General features: G+C 38.1%; 1 long non-coding RNA gene across 12 annotated transcripts in view; it reads left to right on the forward strand.

Moving 5' to 3' along the window:
* The window catches only part of LOC309845128, a 57971-nt gene extending 37420 nt beyond the window's left edge, over positions 1-20551 (forward strand). For 7 of the 12 annotated variants that reach the window (XR_014301046.1, XR_014301049.1, XR_014301050.1 and 4 more), the window contains 4 exons: positions 16608-16727; positions 18381-18582; positions 18786-18853; positions 19511-20551. This is a non-coding gene — a long non-coding RNA (uncharacterized lncRNA). Of the gene's footprint in view, positions 1-4648; positions 4736-8679; positions 8735-9140; positions 9308-12720; positions 12874-12958; positions 13888-16607; positions 16728-18380; positions 18583-18785; positions 18854-19510 lie in introns of those variants that run through there. The other 5 variants (XR_014301047.1, XR_014301048.1, XR_014301055.1 and 2 more) reach the window with 5 other exon arrangements.
* Positions 20552-22810: the final 2259 nt, after the last annotated feature.

Raw genomic sequence — 22810 nt, forward strand, 5'->3', positions numbered from 1 at the left:
TAAGATACAATAAGCAACTAGCTCTCTATGAAACCTCGCTATTAGAGAAAACCTGTCCAAGCCAGTGCTGGTGGGCATTTACAAACGAGCTTGGGCCTAGTACATGTCCAGGTGGAATGAAATGTATTTTGGCTTTTCCAGTAGTGGATGGTCAAAAAGGACCACAGGGAAATACTGTACATGAAGTTCTACTACATCATACACACACACACACACACACACACACATACACAGAGAGCGAGAGAGAGACTGACAGACAGGGAGGGAGAGAGAAAAAAATTCACAGAAGGTTCTGACTCTTCAAAATTCTGTTTTCCATTTAAAAAAGATTCGTATGGCTCCATGATCTCTCACCTGTAGTAACCTGGACCCCTTACAATGCACCCGTGGGTAAGAAGTCCCTTGTTGGAACATTTTTTAAAAAGCTCTTTTTATCTTTCAACAATGGCTTCCAAGCATCTTCTCAACATCGCTTCTCCCCTGCACACCTGCTGGGTAACATTCACTTGATTTACAAGTCTTACAAGCTGCCTTTGATTGTTGTTATTGTCAGTGTAAAGCAAATAGGCACCCTCTCTCTCCAAGGACCCAACCACTTGGCCTTGACAAATTGTGATCACGGGTTGTATTTATAGCAGATCCCTCTTTCTGACAAGTATTTAAAAATAATTTTGCACTTCACTGAAAACTCCCAGTCATGCTGACAGAGTTGTTCATCCTGAGAAAGTAAAACCTCTCTCTTTCCCTCCATTGACTTCCTGATTTAATCGGCGCTCATCACATGGGGAAGGTGAATAGCGACGTTGAGTACCTGTTGGGAGAGCTGTTTCTAGCTCAGACTGCAGAGTGGGTGTGGATCTGGTATCAGAATAGTGCGGGTGGCTTTTTGTTCCCTGGATTGCCAGCCCTCTCCACGTATTTTATGGGACTCAGAACCCTTTTGTGGATTTTACCTCTGATGCCTTTTCACTCTCAGAAAGCTTTCGATGACAGACTGCAGCAGAGAGAAAACAGACATTTGAATAGGACACAGAAATGTTGTTCTAATTTACAGTTGTGGGAGGTAGGTGTAGGGGTGGGGAATCGTCCTGATGGAGGCCGTGTGGAGAAGCTTGGAGAAGCTTTAAAGCACTTTCAAGTGAAGTTGGGCTTTTTTGACCATGTGGACAGATTCAAGATGAGTGTGGCATGTGTGGGAATTTCAATGGTATGGACTCTGTGTTAAGAAAAAAAAAATCCAAAATGATGAGCAGGGAGTCTGATGTGGGGCTCATTCCTAGGACCCTGAGATCATGACCTGAGCCAAAGGAAGATGCTTGACTGATTGAGCCACTCAGGTGCCCCTGTTTTTAAAATTTCTTAAAACAAACAAACAAACAAAAAAAAAAAAAACCCGCTTCTCGGCCTTTTGGCTAAGATCAAGTGTAAAATTCCTTAAAAATAAAAATAATTCAATAGTCTTATAATGGTCTAAAAAATAAAAACTAAAGGATAATGGAGATCTAATTCCTTGCATGATGACAGCGAACGTCCACCTGCTGGACGCTTAGTACAGTTTCTGAAGGAGAGGAACGAGTCACGAGGAAGGCATGACTCAATAGTTAAAGCCCCAAGCAAAACACATCTCCTGTACTTAAAGGAAATGAGTTCAGTACCTTCAACATCAAGGTAAAATGGAAAAAGATTAAAGAGTCCAATTTTGCAAAATGTGGCAAATAAAATCTGTATAGCAATGCTTCTTAGACTTCAGTGCACGTGTGAATCATTTGGGGGAATTTTTTTTTTCTTTTTTTTTTTTTAAAGCAAAGATTCTGACTCAGCCATTCTGGGGTCTGAGATGCTGCATTTCTAGCAAGTTCCCTGGTGCTGCCAATGTGCTGGTTTAGGGAGTAACAAGAAATAACAATACTGGGATTACATGTGACTATGAAATGAGGCAGCTATAGTCATTTTTAGCAGATTTCAAACCATAAAGAGAACAGTTAGCGGTGTTTTGCTGCTGGAAACAAAGGATCTGATGAATTTATAATCTGCCTTAAAAATTTTACCCTTAGATCCTAGAGAAAGGGGACACCTGGGTGACTCAGTCGGTTAAGTGTCTGGCTGTTGGTTTCAGCTCAGCTCATGATCTCAGGGTCAGGTTTCCCTGCGTAGCATGGACTCTGCTTGAGAGTCTCTCTCCCTCTGCCCCTCCCCTGCCCCCCAGGGGAGCACAAGGCCACCCATTCTCTCTCTGGCTCTCTGTCTCCCCTCCCTTTCTCTCTTTCAATAAAAAATAAATAAATAAGTGACTTTAAAATAGAATGAAAATGGACAAATGAATAACAGGAGGTGACATATGGAGTCCCCATTCTATGCCCTGCACTGATGCAAATGATTTGCCTTTATTATCTCATTTAGTCTCCATAACACCCCTTTGAGGTAGATAGGTAAGAAGACCCAAAAAATGACTTCCACAGACTAATCATAAACAAGAGGATACATGAGAGAGTTAAATAAAAACCTTCCCATTTATGTAGAAATGTAATTCTGCAGAAGTATCAGGTTGAAATAATCTTCCTACCAGAAATTCAGCCTCAAAAGACATGGTCCAGTTAGGACACTGAATATTTAGTGTAAGCTAACTGTATGAGTTCATTGTTAAACCAAAGACATGCATTTCATGCATTATGAGAGGTGACAGATAACACATAGCAGGAACATTAAAACTGTAATGTTTAGACCAAAGGTGTAAAATACCCCTGGGCCTCTGTCCTAGTTAGAACGTATTTACTGTAATTTATTATTAAGTCTTGTAGCCAGAAGTGAGAGGCATCAACAAAATGGGGAAGAAGAAAATAAAGCAGGATTTTAAAGTAACTGAAAAACAAAGGAATTCTGAGTGTCTCCAAGTCATGTCAGCCTTGTGGTATCAGTTTTGATAACATCATAAACTGACTCATGCTTCAATTCCAGGGAGAAAAGGAAATCCATCAAACTTCCTGAGATTTTGTGTTTTCCTGAGCAACTCTTTGTTTGCCTGATTATTTCTTACTGCCGATCCTTACTTTTTCCCTTGATGATACATTCCCATCCCTGGTTTTGTGAGGTTCTTACCCTATTTCTATAACATTTTGCCCTATGCCTGGCTACTATTCCTTCTCTTACGTTCTCCTAAGCACCATTAACACAAAGCTCTTCTGTGCAACAACCTCTTTTTCGGGGGATTAAAGATAATTCAGTGTTTAAAGCACTGAAAAATTTATGATGCTTTCTCTCTCTCTTTCTCTCTTCCTCTGGGCATTTTAAAATAGGGGGAGGGGAAAGTAAAGGAGTATCCAAGGCACTGATTTCCCTACATGATTATTTACTTGGACCTTTATTTTAAATTATTTTGGTTTTTAGCAAACAGTAAATGCATAGGAATATAACTGAAAGATAACAAGGACATAATATAAAGAGTAATTCTTCCCACTCCATTTCCCAGACAACTACAATCCTATTTCCCAGAGGCAACCCCCATTATCTCTTCCTCATGTATTTTTCCAGAAGTAATCTATACTTGAGGATTTTGAAAAATAACATATGTTCTTTAAAAATACACGTATTGCATGGAGCACTGGGTATGGTACATAAACAATGAATTTTGGAACACTGAAAACAAAATTAAATAAAATTTTTAAAAAATACATGTCTTTTAAGATTGCTCTAAGCACATTCTAAGTCTTTTCGTTGGGTTATAATACATTGGTTAGAACCTAGCCCTGAAGACAGCTTAGAACTCACATTTAATCTAACTGTTCAAAAGTCATTTTGCCACTCGAACAAGAAATGTATCACCTGTCATCTCTGTCATTCTCCTGGACACTTGCACCTTCCCTTGGGGCTCCTAAGTTTGCCAGCCTCTTATTCAGAATCCTGTCTTCTAGACTAATTCCTACCAAATCCTTTGTCATGCAGTCTATTGGTTTAAAATCCTAGTTATGTCATTATACAGAGCAATTTTATATTCTGTGGCTATTTTTCTTTTCTCGTTGGTTATCCCCAAGGAGGACTGGCCTCACATAACAAGCAACAGAATTCTCTTCCTAAGAGGATTGTTTCTTATATCTTAAGTAAGTCTTCAAACCTCAGCCACCTGTATGATAACACTCCTTCCTGCACCTCCTAGCAACTCCATTGTTTTCTTTCCTCAGTAAAGGTTTCTTAAATCATTGACTCGTTCCCAGGACACAAATTCTTTCCCCAACTGCCTTTGTGGATGGGAGAGAAAAGATGTTCTTTAATCATAGCCCATGGGCACTAGGCTTGGACCTGAGGTGCAGCATCTTCCTCATGCAAAGAATCCTCAGCTCTGTGACAATCGTCTGTGCTCAGCACTGTGAGAACAAAAAAGGTTTCTAGCTAGAACAAATTCCTACCCTGCCTCCAAAAGTCCTGCTTATCACATGAGATCTCCCATCCCCATCATTCAGGGCAGTAATTTAGGAAAAGGAATTCTGAGTTAGAGAAAATACCTTACAGACCTCATGTACCAAGGATGAGGGCGGCTCTTCTCTCCTCAATGATAGTAGCGTGGGAGTTAGATGTCAAAGAGGATAGGTGAACTCTTCATGTTCCTTCATGCCTTTCTTTTTTCTTTCATCCACTCTGCTGCCTGGGTGAGAAGAGATGCTCAACAAAGATCAAGCTGCACACATCCCAAGTCAGGTACCAGTAGTCAGACCCATCAGGCTATGACAAAAATAAAGTGAAGGTAAGTTAGATTTTATCCCAGAATCATATCAAGATAATATCTCTGAATGAATACTGAACAATGGAAAGTCTGTTAATGTAATTTTTCACATGTAATAGACTAACAGAAAAAAAAAGGCATCTTAAAGGTGGATGAATTGGTCAAATTTAGCTTTCGTTTTTTCAAAAGATTTTGTTTTAGAGAGAGCATGAGCCAGTGGGGAGCAGGTCAGAGGCCGAGAGAATCTCAAGCAGACTCCACGCTGAGTGTGGAGCCTGATGCGGGGCTTGATCTCATGACCCAAGCTGAAATCAAGAGTTGGACGCTCAACCAACTAAGTCACCCAGTCACCCAGCATTCGCTTTTTAAAAAATAATTTATTTTAAAATAATAAACTCATTAAGGGTTAACAAAATATGGTTTTGTAGAAATAGTTATATTTTCCAGAACAAGTATTAATGAGAAGATTGATATCCCTTTCTATATTTTGCAAATTTTTTTACTGTCTAGCTTATAGAAGACAAATTCTTATATCTGCTTTGGCATTCAGTCTGTTGCAATGTTACTTTAAATAAAGTATCTGAAAACAATCTGGACTCTCGCAGACCTGTAGCTGGGGAACAGAAGACCTTTAAGCCTTCTGCAGGGCCCGAGAGCCCCTCACAGTTCTTCAAACCACACTCAGAGAGTCACCGTTTTAGAGAATCTGTATTCAAATCTCAATAAAATTGATTCAGAAATATTTCATTCTGTGTTAACCGAGATCAAGAACTAAAATCTTACAGATCAAGAACTAAAAAATTGTTTTGTACAAGTTCTGATGAATATATGCATATATATTCATCTAAATTTATGATATATATTATCAATACTAAGTTGAAAAAGTAGACTATGATTACTTTCATTACAAACACTTATTTTTAGGAATGTACTATATGCCCTAATTATATGTATATTTTTTAAATCTCAATGCCAAGTTGATGCCAAAAATCATTCTTATAATCAGTTATGCCTAATTTCATATTAATTCATTGAACAATTATTCTTTAAGCATGTGTGTGTACTGGACACAATCACAGGTTCCAATGATAGAACAATAAGAAAGCCAGAGAACAAGGTTTTATGAAAATTATATTAGTAGAAAAAAAAATAATAAGTTATCAAATAATGATAAAAGTCACTGAATTGAATATCATTTTGGGCTCATTTGTTTGGAAAATATGAAGAAGCCGTGTGATATTGTTAGAGATGATGTGGGTTGGAAGAATATTTTAAATACAACTAGTAGAAGTATAAATTGGATGACAATTTGTTTTTGCCTTGCAAAGGTGAACCTCACCTAAGATGTAGTAATTACCTTCCAGGTACATACTCAAGAAAAACCCTTGCACATTTGCATCCAGGGATATATACAGAAATGTGCACAACAAAACAAAGTAGCAGACGACTGGAACCCTCCCTCCCCATAGGCAGGAAAAGTAGGAAAAAATGGTATAGTTACACTCTGAAATAATACACAGTGTAGGAAACAAATAACCACAGTTAACCTGTCCCAGCATGTTTAGGCGGTATTTGAGCACAAGAAGTGGATCACAGATTACATTCTGCCTATAAATGTTTTATAATTTTTGGAAGAATTCTATTATAAAAAACCATTGTTCAAGCATATGTATGTGTGTTTAGGCAAGAAAATGATAAAGACAGAATTTAGGATAGTGGTTAATTGCCTCTAAGAAAGACAGGAGGATGGACAGAGTAAGAGGGAATTGTGAGAATTTATTTTTTTTTTAAAGATTTTATTTACCTACTTGACAGACAGACAGAGAGCCAGAAACCACAAGCAAGGCGGTTGGCAGAGGGAGAAGGAGAAGCAGGCTCCCTGCTAAGCAGGGAGTCCAATGCAGGGCTTGATCCTAGGAATTTGAGATCATGACCTGAGCCAAAGGTACATGCTTAACTGCCTGAGCCACCCAGGTGCCCCGTGAGAATTTATTTTTAATGTTTTAGATCTAGGGGTTGGATGTTGGGTTCAGGAGTGACTAAAGCCTTCATTCCTTATACAAGCCTTCCAACAAGTTAAAGATAACAGATAATGTCCCAAAACTGTTAAAGAAAAAATAAAAACTATCTACAAAAATCACCATCAAAGTAACCCCAATTAAAATAATTCCTTTTAAAGTCAAGAGAAAGACAAGGAAGTTATTATATTGTCTACAATTTAAGAATATTATAAAGATTAAAGTCAATTCCAGCAGTCAAAAAGAAGAAGTAAGCTATGTTTCTGAAAAGAAAAGTTTGACATTATTTGAATCTAGCAGTAGTTGTGTCCTATGAAAAATGACTTAAACTACTGTTATCCATAAAATATTTTGTTTTGAAATTCATCTAGAAAAGGAAGTATGAAGCAAAGGTGAATGAATCTTGCTTATCTATGTAATAAGAATATATTGGAATATAGAAACAAAGAGAATAATGGAACAGAGTAGGTAGTCTCTCTCTCTCTCTCTCTCTGTGTGTGTGTGTGTGTGTGCATTTTTTTTTTTTTTTACTTTAAAAATACTTTTTAAAGATAAGAATGAGGAATAATTACTATGGCGTGGTAATGAAGAACTAAAGGAAAGAAAATCCTCCAGTGGTCCTGGACGTGAAACAAAACAGTAATAAATGAGACAACACTAGATGAAAGGGATGCTGGGAGACAGGGTTTTTACTGATTACCAAGTCCCATAGTGTTATTCAATAAGGACCTTTGGCACATCAAGTTGGGCACATCTTCTTCTGTAGGACTTGAAGTATCAAGGTCATTTACTATCCCTGATCTCCATCCACTATATGCCAGGGAAGGTTTTGAGTCATTGGGGCAGACAATCCTCCAAACTTTTCTAGCCCCATGGGCTGGAAGCCTTTCAGAGAAAGAAGCGCTCTGTGTCAGGGAAGAGGTTGATCATTTGGGAATTTTCTTTCTGAGAGATCATCAATTTAGAGAGAAGTGCAACAAATTTGAGAAATTCGAGGTGTATGGGGCTTGAATCAGATTACAGGTTATACCCCGAGAGCCATAAGGGACCAGAGCCATAAGGGACCAGGGCATGGGAGGCATGGTTTTTGGATAGTGATACAACCAGTATATAATACAACCAGTATATGGGGTTTGATGGGATTTTCTTGATGATTTCTTAAAAAGGCATGAATTATGGCAACTTTTTGTCTAGCTCTTTTCTCAAGAAATTCTTAGTGGTAGGGCAGATAATATGACCTAGGGAATGGCACAGGGAGCATTTAGAGAGAAACCCATGGATCCTCACATCACAGCTAGCAGAGGGACAGCCACAGGGATAGAGACGTATTCCCAAAAACATATTTTCTCATAAGTGATCAGACTATTATCATTCCAAAAAGTATATTCAGTTTATTTTATGATTCTCATTTACAGTCCCATGACTACATATCTGAAACTAGTATAAATCTGATTTGAGACATTCATCATATGGCATATTATAATAATTCTTGCCAACCATCTTTACTTTTGTTATCCTGTTTTGGTCTGTTTTATTGTGTCAAACCGTTCTGCAAAATGCTACCAAATCAGTAGAGCCTGATTAAAACTTGTTAGAAATCAAAATTTCAGCATTTCATATCTGGGGTTAATGTTATGGCTAATTCTGATTCATTTCAGATGCTTCTGAATTTTAATTTAATTGAAATTAAAATAATTTAAATCACATTGACTGTTAGAGTTTAAATTTAATTTAAATTCTTGATTTAGATGCTTTCCAATTTCAATTTAGAATTTTAATTTATCTCAAATATAAACTAATCTGAATTAATTCTAAAATTCAGTTTTCTTTCAGATTCTATCAGAATACACAGCCTTCAATTTGCTCTGTGATTTTAGTCCATCAGAAGAGACTAATTAAAATTATTTATTTTTATTTTATTGTCTTTCTTTTCCTACTTCCCTCCAGTGGCTTACCAAAGGCTAAAAGAGGAGAACAGTCTGCCTATGTGCAAGCTAGAAGGGTGTGTACTGTCATATAAAATTGATAAGAAAACCAACTAAAATTCAGTCTGACTTTTATTGTCACAATGCACCAGTAATTCTAAAAAACTGATAAATTCTAGAAGAATGATAAAGTATTCCTCTCTGATAAAAGCTTTTTTTGGCCTATGTTTTAAATAATAGTGGTGGTTAGTATTCAGTGTTAATTATATAAGTATAAACTCCAAATTAGTGCAATTTTATTACCCATCTTTTAAAAACACTATTTTTGTAGGGCAGGTGTTTTGGAGAACTCCCAGGTAGATCTATGTGGACTCAGGTCCGTGGGTTCAGGTCTCAGGGTTCAGGACGCAGGTCCTTTGGAGAGTAAGCTTATAACGGTTTAGAATTATTCAAGTTAACTCTGTGATTTGTCTCCACCCCCAGCTGACATGTTATATTTCTCCATTTAAACACTAGATTCAAAACAATGAGTGACAGCAGAGCTACTGTAAAGATGAAGAAAAGAACTTGAGTCACTTCAACTTTGTCATTCTGTGTGACCACTTGGAGTTATTTTTTTTTAAAACAATAAAACAGAGCCCAAAATGCAAGGTGTGGTATTTCTATTGGGCAAACACAAATTTTATTTCTGTAAGATATTTTATTGAATTTGAATAGTGTCTTTGGAAGTAAAATCTAAGTTTTCAAGAATTGTTATTTCTATTCATTATTAAAGCATACTGTTAGTATTCATAATGATAACAGACTAAAATATAGGTATAAGTCTTCTCCCTCTGATAAGAAATACATTCATGTAATTAAGAAGTACTTTATTTTCTCTTATCATACTGATATAATTTATCATATTATGGTATAATTTTATATACACATATACATAAACCTTTACTGCCTATCTTTTTTTCTATCAATTTTTGTGATGATGAAAGAATGCTTAAAAACCTGTTCTGCTTATTATGCATGGTAATATTATTTGGAATTTAAATTTTTTAAAGAAAATGTAATTACATAAAAAGTCTATGAAATTTTACTTAAAGAATGAAATAGAATTGGCTGAGTAACAAAAAATCATGGGCAGAAGGTGTTAGGAAAAACAAAGGAGTCCACTGTGTCACTCGTATGCTTTATGTCCAAGTTCTTAAAGAGCTACAACAAGTTCCCAATTCTATGACTATTAATACTTACAATAAACTTGTTTTATTCATAGACTTAAGTAAGTTTTGTTGTGGCTGAGTCTGAACAAATAGTTGGAGTTTTTTCTGTACTCTAAAAACTAAGGCAGACTTTATGACTTCAGCACTACATCCATCAATAGAAATGAATCACCAAGACAGAAGCCCCAGATACTAGACACAAGTGCTTTTAAGACTTTTTGAAAGGTGAACCTCATTTATCTGTAACCTCTACAGGCAGACTCTGGAGACAATTTTGGTCTGATAGCATGTCTGTCACTTAGACGTGTGATCTTGCAACTTTCTTAACCTTTCACTGGGAAAAATATATATATATGTAAACTATATATCTATAACATAGAATTTATTTACTAAGTTATATAAATTTATTTTGTAAATTTAATAAATTATATGTAAATTATATAATATAAATTCTATATACAATATAATTCTCTCTATATAAATTATATACACAATTTGAATTCTATAATATATATGTATTAAAGTGGATTCATATATGTAAAATACCTAGAACAATATATATGTTTATTGTTACTGATGTTACTAAGTAATATATCATTAATGTTTTTATTCTTTGTCTTTGATTCACTAACTTTAACCCTGTGGTATATGACTAAGTAGATTAATTATCCTAATTTTCTAAAATGGAACACCAAACCTTAGAAAAGTGATTTTTCTTCAGATCAGCAAAATGGAATTAAATGACATATTTTAACTTTTTTGCATAGTTTGAAGCAACCAATGCATGTAGCGTATAGGTAGAGGGTTTATTTAACATAAAGAAATACTTTACTTGGCTCCTTTTTTCCGAAGGCATTTATTTATATAGCCTACAGTTAGAATTTTTCTGGTTACCCTCTTGTCCACATCCTCCATGAGTCACAAGGGCTGTGATACAAATGAGCTGTTTTGTAACATGGTAGTTGTTGAGATTATAATATTTCCCATATCAACAGGGATTTCCAAAGAACAGAAAACATAGTGTTTCTGAAAGAACATACCCAAGGCCGCATCCCGGGTCCAGTATGACTAACCACCTTTTTTTCTGAATACTTGTTGTCTTTTTACCAAAGATATATCCCCAGTCCCTCTTTATTCTTCTACCTTATAAACATAAATATAATAGTGAATTGCTGAATTGCCCCCAATTAAGGACGACATCCAATCCAAAAGTAGTCCTTATCCCTCCTTAGAAGAATTTAAGTCCAAAACCCTGTGAGAGACACTGTGACATCCCATTTTTTTTTAAAATTTTTTATTTATTTATTTGACAGAGAGAGATCACAAGTAGGCAGAGAGGCAGGCAGAGAGAGAGGAGGAAGCAGTCTCCCTGCTGAGCAGAGAGCCCGATGCGGGACTCGATCCCAGGACCCTGAGATCATGACCTAAGCCGAAGGCAGCGGCTTAACCCACTGAGCCACCCAGGTGCCCTGTGACATCCCATTTTTATGGGTGTGTTAGCTCCTGCTGGCAGTAAGTCAACAAATCTTTCTGTTGTTTAAGCAGATGTATTTCCTGTGATCTTTAGTCAGCGTGCTTTAGATTTTCCTTTATCTCAAAGAATATCAAAAGCTATAAAAGAGTATTGCACACTACACACACACACACACACACACACACACACTTTTCATCTCTCAGTGTATTTGTCCTTCTATACCGTTTACTATAATTGGCCATAACCAGTTATTAATTGGCTCTAAAACAATGGGGCGCCTGGGTGGCTCAGTGGGTTGGAGCCTCTGCCTTCGGCTCAGGTCATGATCCCAGGGTTCTGGGATCGAGCCCCACATCAGGCTCTCTGCTCAGCAGGGAGCCTGCTTCCTCCTCTCTCTCTGCCTGCTTCTCTGCCTACTTGTGATCTCTGTCTATCAAATAAGTAAATAAAATCTTTAAGAAAAAATAAAAAATAAAACAAGAAAGTTAGGGAAGTTGATACTGTATCTGTACTAATGTGACTTTAATAGATCAGTGTTTGGTTTTTTAAAAGTGTGCTCTGTTAGACCCATAAACCCAGAGAACAGACTGATGGTTGCCAGAGGGAAGGAGGGTGAGCAGATGGGCAAAATGGGTGAAAGGGCATGGGGGAACTCAGGCGTCCAGTTATGGAACGTATAAATTATCAGAAGGAAAGACACAGCATAGGGAAGATAGTTAATGGTACCATTACAGACATGTATGGTGACGGAAGGTAGCTACACTTGGGGGGAACACAAAATAAGGGCAGTGGTATAATCACTATGTTGTACACCTGAAACTAATGTAACTTGTGTGTTCCTCAATTTAAAAAAATGTTTCTAAAGTGTACTCTTTCAAATGCCTTAGAAAGATGGGTGCGTATTTCTCTCTGATTGATTTGCTCAGTCCTTTGTAAGCCATTCACCAAAATAGATAAAAAATAATTCCTCTTTTTTTTTTTTAAGATTTTATTTATTTATCAGAGAGAGAGAGGGGAGAGAGCGAGCACAGGCAGACAGAATGGCAGGCAGAGGCAGAGGGAGAAGCAGGCTCCCCGCCGAGCAAGGAGCCCGATGTGGGACTCGATCCCAGGACGCTGGGATCATGACCTGAGCCGAAGGCAGCTGCTTAACCAACTGAGCCACCCAGGCATCCCAAAATAATTCCTCTTTTGTTCAGATGACCGGTAAAACAGCAATGCATGGAAAAATGTTCCTGTTAAACCAAAAACTGTAAAATCACTACATACTCAATTACTTGTTAGGCAGACGATGGGAATGTGTGATATTATTTAGAAATGCATAGATGCGTATTTTATAAAGTCAGTTAATTTTAGAATTTATAATCTGTCACCCTAGGGAGGATGCTGCCAATATTCATCCCTCCTCCTCTCCTTTGTGTTTCTGCTCGACCCAAACGATGCACTTTTGGCAAGCAGCCCTTCTGTTATGTACACTAGAGAAATCTATAAAAACGGTCACTGCTGTCCTGCTTTAACGGTGTACCTGAGGGCAAGTACCATTTAATGGTTCTTGATCTTTTTTTTCTATTTTTTCTTTGAGTTTCTAGTTTGTTTTTGCCTTTATGTTTTCTTAGGAATAGGAACGTGCCTATGCTTTCAGAGTGATCCAGAAGGATAGCTCTTCTGTATCTTTAACACCTAATGAAAATCACATTGATCTGTAAAAACATTCAAAGAAGAAAGAAAGAATTTCGGCCACAACAGATTGAAGACTTCAGAATGGAGACAAATCCCCCCAGGCCACCGCTTTCCCTAAGGACTTTTAATTTCCCCCGTCTGACATCTTCATCAGCATTACATGCTGTGTTTGATAATAGGGGAGATAGAAGGCATGGTGGTATTTGGGTGTCACTACGTCGTGAAATGAAACTCTGGGGCGGCCTAATACCTTCATTAGATAAGCCCTCCGAGGTAATAAGGCTTGTAATTCCATTATGAATACCGGTCAGGTTATTACTCTAGGTAGATACACACTCACTTGAGGTTTATTGAATTTTAATCTGCTTATGTACTTCCAGCTGTTAAATAGAGTTGCAGAATAGGTCTGCATTCCTTGAGAACTGCTGTAAAACTGAGAAAAATAGCCACTAGCAGCAGGAAGGACAAGGACCTATTATTTTTAAATGTTGGCATTGAAGCTGAGCCTGGAAGAGCCTCCTGACTTTAATTTAAGCCAGAAGCTGAGTGAGCGTTTTTTGAATCCCAGTGATTCATCATCACTCCAGAGTCTAGAACTAGGACCAGATGACTCAGAAGTGGCCCCAAAGAGTGACTGGGGACTTAGAGAAGTGCCTAGCCCACCCAGCATGAAACTTTCTCACAATGTAACTAGCACACAATTCATTTTACTAACATTCTCGGACTCTCTTTTCAGTTTTAAATAATGTTTCTTGGAAGCATTAAAATCTTTTTTTTTTTTTTTTTTTTTTTAGTCAGGCAGACTGAAATCCATTAAAAGTAGCATATCATTAGTAAGTATTGTGATTTTCTTTACAAAGCAATATTGGACCCAAAGATAAAGGGATGGAATTCTGTTTGAAGAAGAAGAAAGCTGAGATGGGCCAAGGGTTTAAATAAAATCATCAAACGATTCTGTGGGAACATCATTTCAAATGTTTTTAAGTTTTGGATTCTAATATTTTGAGGTGAAACACGGGTCCTCTTTTAAATTCTTTGTTATCGTAATTCATGACCTTTTCCATCCATGAAGGACTTGGCTATGACGTACTCCAACTGGAATTGATAATCAGGAATTTATGCAAAACACTCAAGTGCCTTCTGGGTGCCGGGAAGTCTCCCAGTTGAGGGATATAGAGCCATATCCTAGAGAACCACTTGTCCCATATGCATGTGCTCCTGCTTGTGGCAAAGCCACATCCTACAGAATCAGAATTCTTTTTAATGTCCTAGACAGCTTTTTTGTTTTTATTTTAAATTCAGTTAGCGAACATATAGCACATCATTAGTTTTTGATGTAGAGTTCAGTGATTCATTAGTTGCCTGTAACACCCAGTGCTCATCACAACACATGTCCTCCTTTTTTTTTTCTTAAAGATTTTATTTATTTATTTGACAGAGAGAGATCACAGGTAGGTAGAGAGGCTGGCAGAGAGAGAGAAGAGGAAACAGGCTCCCCGCGGAGCAGAGAGCCTGATGTGGGACTCGATCCCAGGATCCTGAGATCATGACCTGAGCCGAAGGCAGCGGCTTAACCCACTGAGCCACCCAGGCGCCCCAACACATGTCCTCCTTAATATCCATTACCCAATTATCCCATTCCCCCACACCTCTCCCCTCCAGCAACTCTTGGGTTGTTTCCCAGAGTCAAGAGTCTCTCTTGATTTATCTTCCTCCATGGAGAGCTTCTTAATTCAAGTGTGGTTGCCTACTTCAAGTCTCAGCTTACGTGTCTCCACAGAGAGGCCTTCCCTATCTGACCAGTCCTCATAAATTAGGACTCCGCTGTCATTTCTTATGTCAGTTCTCTGTTGCCTTCATAGACGGTGTCGACATTTTCAAGTATGTATTTAATTTCAATTTTGCCTTTCATTTTCTGTCTACTCATTGTACGCTGGGTCTCCTGCGATAGGGGACCCAATCTGTACCATTTACTAACATTAGCTCTTTGTCAGCCCCAGAACAAGTTTATTTTGCCTTCACCTAGAGTCTCAACACAATTTTAGTCTTGACCATGTTATTATATTTTCAACTTGATAACACCATGATGGTTTTCTATGTTAACTTTCACTTCACTTGCTTTGAATCCCAACCAGAGTACGAAGGAAGGAAGCGAGGTAAAATGTGTCTACGTACTTTCTCTTTTTATCAATTAATTAGTTTATTTATTTATTTATTTGAAATTTTATTTATTCATCTGTCAGAGAGTGAGAGAGAGCACAAGCAGAGGAAGCAGCAGGCAGAGGGAGAAGCAGGGTCCCTGCTGAGCAAGGAGCCAGATGCGGGATTCCATCCCAGGACCTGAGACAAAGGCGAGGCTTAATTGACTGAGCCACCCAGGTGTCCCTGCTTTCTCTTTTTAAATAACAAACAACCTTTTATTCCCTATCAAAGAATAATCACTGGAGAACATTTGAAACTACAGACAAACATTTTTGAACTTTTAATTTTGAAATAATTATAGATTCACAGGAAATTGCAAAGGTGGTACAGAGAGATCTTATGTACCCTTCCTCTCATTTTCCCCAATTTTTACATTTTAGGTTACTATAGGATAGCATCTGACTCAGGAAACTGCTGCTGGCGCAGTATGTGGGAATAGCTCTCTATCAGGTTAACACGTGTGTAGGTTCGTGTGACCGACACCACAACCAGGACAGGGAACTGGTCTCTTACAACAAAGATCTCCCTCATGCTACTTCTTTATCATAGTAGAGTCACTCTTTCCTTCCATCCCACTGCCATCCCTAACCACTGGCAACCATTAATATGTCCTCCATCCCTATAATTTGGATATTTTGAGAATCTTAAATAAATAAAACCATAGGGTATATAACATTTTGAGACGGGCTTTTCACTAATCAGAATGAGCTTGAGATTCATCCAGACTGTTGTATAGATCAGCGGTTTCTTTTTATTGTGGAGGAGTGTCCCACTGCATGAATACAACATGCTTGGTTTCATCATTCAGCCATTAAGGGCAGGTGGGCTGTTTCCAGTTTTTAGCTATTACAAATAAAGCATGTATGAACGAGCACGTAAGGTTTTTGTATAGACATCGTTTTCATCTCCATTTTTAGATAGATGTGTTTTTTCGTTATTTTATTTGTATTTATGTTCATGAAATAAGTAAAAATTATCTGAAAAGATACTCACCAGAGAAAATGTGAAACTTCAAAGAAATTTTTAAAGGGAGGAAACACAGTGAGCTGCATCCCCACAAGTGAAAGTCAGTCACTATTACTATTTTGGTATTTTTCTTTCCAGTCTTTTCTATGCCTAAGATTTTCATTGTTGTTATAAATAGTTATGATTATGATACAAAATGAAATTCTGTATCCTGACTTTTTCTCTATTATTATGAAATAACTGGTGTTACAAAAATGCAAGAAAGATATATCCAATATATATAAACATGTTTATTTGAAATAAAGTGGATAGTGAAAGAAATACCCCTAAGCCCGCCAGCCAGTGTAAGAAAGAATGTACACTGCTACCACTCACACTCCCTTTGGGTCTCTTTGTGTTTTATCTTTTTATTTTTAGGTTTTTTTCAAGAGACCTTCTCAACCATACTGCTGAAAACAATAAAAATTTGAAGAAGCAAAATTTTAAATGAGAAGAGGTGGGAGGCTCACTGATTTTCTTCTTAACTAACTGTGGCTGGTAATACATCTCCTTCCTTCCTCTTTACACATTTTTTAACAATTGTACTAAAAGTTCAAAACATTCTTCCTTTGGGAATCCTATGATTGATGTTTTTTCTAAGTGAAGGGCCAGTTAGTACGAGATTGTAGAAAATCACTATAAAACCCCTGCCATTTTAAAATCTTACCTGTGAGCATTTTTCATAATTTGTTTGTTTTGTAGTTAAAGCAGATGGTCCATCTTTTTTCTACATCATTATTGAGATGGATGAACTGCTCTTGAGTTGTTAATACCGATTTTTTTTCCTCTGGGTATGAATTAATTTCAGGGGTGCCTTGGTGGCTTAATCAGTCAAGCGTCTCCCTTCAGCTCAGGTCACGATCTTGCGGTCCTGGGATGAGATCAAGCCCAGCATCTGGCTCCTGCTCAACAGGAAGCCTTTTTCTTCTCCCCCTGCCCCTTCCCCCACTTGTGCATTCTCCCTCTCTCTCTCTCTCTCTCAAGTAAATAAAACCTTATAAAAATTAATTTCATTTTATGCACTGCATAAGATAATTTTTTTGGTCGTGATTATGCATTGCGAGTACATGATGGTTGCTTTGTTTCATGGACTCTAACTCTAATAAATATCATAGAAGTTACATATTTCAAACTATAATTATCCCAACTTCAAGGAGAAATGAAAATTAGATTTATACATACCTATCTGTCTTCTAACTTTGTTGTCACTGTCGGGCTCTTCCTTAGTCCCAGAAAAACTGCCATTGTTATGCTATTTATTTACAACATATTCAAATTCTAATTAGATTCAAATCACTCGACATAATTGGAAATACTACAAAATTAGATTTGGGAAGCTATATATAGATTCCATTGATTTTCTATGTGTTATTATCTGCTGGATATTCTGAAAATTTAATATGAGAACATACTTCTATTGAGATCTACAGATCTCAATAGAAAGGAAGTGATCTATGGGTATAAGGACAAGCTTCCTTACAGAGTTTGCAGTGAGGCAAAGGCATATGTAACAAATTCTGCAGTTCAAGCAATTCTGCTTTCAGCTGGTTCTTGGCCTGGTGATAACCTTAGACTCAGCCCTTCCTAGAAAAGTAATATAAAAACAGTGACCTATTGATCAAGGAAACTGAAAAGCAGTGACCTATTGATCAAGGAAACTGAATACACTAAAAAATTCTTCAAGATGAAAACCGATCCTCACTTATGATCCAAACCAGTGGACTCCAGATGCCTAGAATTTTACTTTTAGGTCATATTATAGATACACACACACACACACACACGCAGTTATTTTTAAAGAATCAATTATGGCAACTTTAACCATTATGAGTCTGACTGTTAGAAATCAGTTCCACTCAAAGCGCCTGCGCACTGTTTCTCAGTTATTTAACGGGTTTTTCATGTGTGCTCAGATCCAGTCTGTCAACTCTGATCATTGCAATATCCATCCCAATTTTTCCTTTCTCCCTTGTCTACTTCTCTGGCTGTAAAGCCACTGGAAAATGCCCAGTAACCACTGCCTATCCATGACTGATTTCAGATGTGCTCTAGACCTCAAGGTGCCAAGGTTCTTCTGCCCCAGGCATAACTACTCTTCTGTGTCCTGAACCCTAACAAAGTGTTTGTTTTGTTTTGTTTTGTCTTTTTCAGTTCTAGGATCTTACATATTTTTCTGTGCTAGCTTCTAACCATATCTTACCTGTATGCTTCCCGAGAGTCTCATAAAAATCCGGATTTCTCTGCTCTATCCACCGAAGCTCAAGTTCAGTTTGCGAGACCAGACAGGATAGAGATCACAGCTATATCAGTTCTTCATTGGGTTGTACGTCAAACCTCCTTCAAGTTGCCCGAGGTACCCTATGCACTTGGTGCGCGTGCTAGTTTCTTGCTATGGACGGTTGCTGGGGATGGAAGACTGTGGTTCTACCTATACTCACAGCATCTGGGAACTTGATTAGCGATCTAATCATTTATAAATTATTTATTGCAGGTGAGTGTTATGTCCTAGATACTAGGTAGGTGTTGGAACTTACTTCTGTGCGGTTTACATTCTAGAAAGAAAGACAATACAAGCAAGGAAGGAAATACATGCATTTGAGAGTTGGAGGCTGTGCTGATGGCAGGTAAGAATATTCGATAGCAGAGAGCTGCAGAAGGACGTGCAACTTATCTGCATAAGGAAGTCAAGGAAGGGTAATCCCTGAGAAAAGTTTTGAAAGATGAGACTTTGGCAATGACTGAAGAAAGAACACTCTAGGGAAGGGCAACGTGCTACAGAAGATAAAGTATGGGTGAACTCAAGAGCAGAAGAAGTTCAAGTACCGTGTTCTCCTGGAAGGAGAAGAGAGATTGAATAATTGCTGGATGGGGATGTGGTATTTTGGGGGTGGGGGCTTTGTGCACGCTTCTAAAGTGGGAGAATGATGATTGGCTAATCCAGTAGAAAGGAAGAGTCCGATGATTTATGACAGAGCAGAGGGCAGAGGAAGTGGGGAAGAGCAGAGAGGGAGGCAGAGGCATCTGGAGAGATTCACATTTGACAGGAATCCGAGCACTTTTCTCCTTGTAACAGAAGATAAATATAGACTCGAGTAGGCTTATAGACTTGGTGAAAGAAATAGGAGGGATTTCTGATGAGCTAGCAAAACACCCTTTGTTATATGAGAAAAGGTAAACAAATACCAGTAGATATGATACTTGAGTAGGAGCCAGGGTTTTTTTTTGTTTGTTTGTTTTTTGTTTTTTCCTTTAATAAGCAATGTCTCATGTCTTTTTTTTAGGTCAATATTCCCCGCCACAATTTGAAAAGTCAACTGATTCTTAAAAAAACAAAAGCAAAAAAACTATAAACTTACTTTTCACCTGGATTTGTTGGATCATTTACCATTTGTTAAGAGGAAGAGAAGAAGTTTAGTTTTTCAGTCTGGTAGAAATCTTAAGTTCCTTGTATAATGTGTAAGAATATCTTGGGCCTGTTCTACTGACACAAGTGGTTTGTCTTTCGGCTATATAATGGCTCAGGTCAACTGACATTCCTAAATTATTAGCTGCATGAGAAGGCTGATCAGTAGGAGGCAGAGAAAAGATAAACTTTATATGGAAATAGAATATTATTCAGAATTTCATTTTTAAAGTCACATAAAGAAGGAGTTTTCATAAATCTGAGCACTCCTGTTAAAAATTGTCAGTGAATCAGAGGACATTAGGAGGAGGATGGTTATCACCACCTAAGAAAGATGGGAAAATGAAATTGATTTTTTGACACAATACTTCTCTAGATGTTTCCTTTACTCTTAAACTTTATAATGTATGCTTGTTCTAGAATTAAACTTTTCTTACATTTAGTAGAGGAACAAGTTGATTTTAAGATGACACCTAAGATTTAGAACAGTATATATAACCATTTGTGTAAAAAAGAGAAAACTTATGTATATAATATGTATTTTGCTTTTATGTTTAAATACATCTTAGAAAATAATAAAGTAATAAGAACATATAAAAGTCTCTCTAGAAAGATTATCATATATGTACTGTTTTGCCCAGGAAGGATAACTGAGTAACAGGGAATGAGAGGAATGTTTTCTACTTTCTATTTTATTTTTTCTTTTTATTTTATTTCTCATCATTATTGATCAATTTGGAAGTGTTACTTGAGTATAAAATTTTTTAAAAGAAAGAAAGGAAGGAAGGAAGAACAAACAAATGAACACACACGTGTTTGTTAAGTAAGTACCTGCTGTTTATGTAATTGTGCTTCAAGTCTATATCCCCCTCTCCTTTTTTAGAAATCTTCTGAAGAATAAATATAATGAGCAATATAACTATAGAGTTAAAATCCTTTATTTTAATGTCTGGTTCTGGTTATCTCTTAATTAAATTTTTAAGTTTAGAATAGTTATTACTGTTCTGTGAAATCAGCAAGGTGTCAAAAATCATACTTCCTCCCAACATTCTCTTTAATAGATAAGTTTAACATTGGTGGCAAATTTTAATAGAGTAGAAAGCTTTTATGATATACTGTCTAATTTAAAGCTTATTTATCTTTTCAAAGAGAGAAGTTCCAAGGCTAAGGTGCATGGAAGATAAGAAATTTAAGAAATTAAGTTAACTGTTATTTTATTCGAATTGCTTAACTCGGTGGTTACAACTTGTTAAGCTAAAGTTATATATCAGTTTGAGAGTGAATGGTGGTGATAAAAATTATCCAAAATAATGGGTCACAAGATATTTGGGCTCTGAAAAGATACTGTACACCTAAAAATACCAATATTTACCTTTTAGGAATAGATCAAATTTAAATACACATTTAATGCTGTGTTTCAGTCTATCTAGTTTACTTCTCAAAATAGTTATTGAAAACCACCACCATAAAGGGTTTATTTCCCAGAGGGACTTCTGTCGTGATCCACAGCTTCAAACACCCATAAGTATAAGTCATCTCAGTCACCAGTGCTTGTTTCTCTACCTTCTCTCTGCCCCCCATCTGACTGCCCCAATCCGCCACCTCAAGGAAATTGTCACCTTCATAACCAATTCCTAGACCCTCAGGTCTGTCAGACTTCCAGGGGCACCTGGGTGGCTCTGTCGGTTAAGTGTCAGACTCTTGGTTTGGGCTCCTGTCATGATCTCGTGGTCCTGGGATCAAGCCCTGCATCAGGCTTTCTGCTCTATTGGGGGTCTTCTTGAGATTCTTTTTCTCCCTCTGCCCCTCCCCACCCACTCTGTTTCTAAAATAAATTAAAACCAAAACCAAAACAAAACAAAACACCTCAACCCTCTCCCTGCCCCATCTATTGCTCCCCACCCCCACATTCACTCTCTCACACACACACACACTTCATTATAAATCAGTACATGCATTGAGCAACCTTAAGGAATTTAATGTGTCATTGTATCTTTTTTATTTGTTTAAGTTTTATTTATTTAAGTAATCTCTATACCCAACATGGGGCTCAAACTCACACCCCCAAATTAAGAGTCACATGCCCTTCCGACTGAGCCAGCCAGGAACCCTAGTTTCTGTCATTCTAAATATCAAGTGGCTGGGGAGTCCTGGGCAATCTGCGTGGGGGCCACTTTGGTGGCATGGGTAGAGCTGAAGTGGGTGTGGGTCAGGGTGGCCCAGGCTCTCTGTGCAGGGAGCACCCTGGTAGGAGAGCTGAAGCTAAAGCAGGTGCAAGCTGGAGTGTCCAGAGTGCTGCGTGCAGGGGCGGCCTGGCTAGGACTCTGAGACTCCGCTCCTGTCCACACCACCCGGGGTGTAGCAGGAGTGGAAACCGTGGTTCTCGGCGGACTCTCTGATCTGGAGAGAGAGGAATTCGGCAGTTCCCCCACTGTTGAGCAGGGTTCTAGGACTGAACGGTTTGTATTATATTCTACTTGCTCTTGTCAACCTCTGCCTATTTTCTGTGTCCGGGGGCAACTAGGCCAGGGTGGGCTAGGGGCCCGGGTCTCTAAGGCAGTAGGCAAGCCATGGCAGATGGCGCCCTGCTCCCACCTGCACTCTCAAGTTGGAGAGGCAGGGAAGGTCATCCACGGCACTTCTCAGCACCTTCAGTCTGAGAGAGGTGAGTCCCAGCAGATCCCGTGCCATTTTTCAGGGTTCTAGGACTGGTTACTTTGTATTCTAGTTGCACTTTTAAACCATGCCTTTTTTTTTTTTTTTTTTTTTTCCTGTGCCCCAGGGTATCCAGGGCTGGTGTGGCCTGGGGATCTGGGGCTCACTGAGGTGAGGGCCAACTATGGTGCCAGACCCATCTGCACTCTCAAGGTAGAAGGGGAACAATAACCATGGTGGTGCTCAACAGCCCTTCTGAACTAGAAAGTTCCAGCAGCTGTCCCCCCACTCTGCAGTTTGGCAGAGTTCTTGGGCTAGATCCTTTTTATTCAAGTTTCCCCTTAAAACGGCAGCTGTTTTCCTGTGCCCCAGGGTAGACAAATCTACACACCCTTCCTCAGAACTATCCCTCCCTGCCGTAGTTTGTAGCATCTAGAGTGGGGGTTCCCTTCATTACTGTTTTTCTGTCTCTCTCTCTTCTGCACGCTCTATTTTTGTTGTACAGAGCAGTTCAGTCAGCCCT

This window comes from Mustela nivalis (assembly GCF_964662115.1).
Source record: "Mustela nivalis genome assembly, chromosome: 12".
NCBI lineage: Eukaryota > Metazoa > Chordata > Mammalia > Carnivora > Mustelidae > Mustela > Mustela nivalis.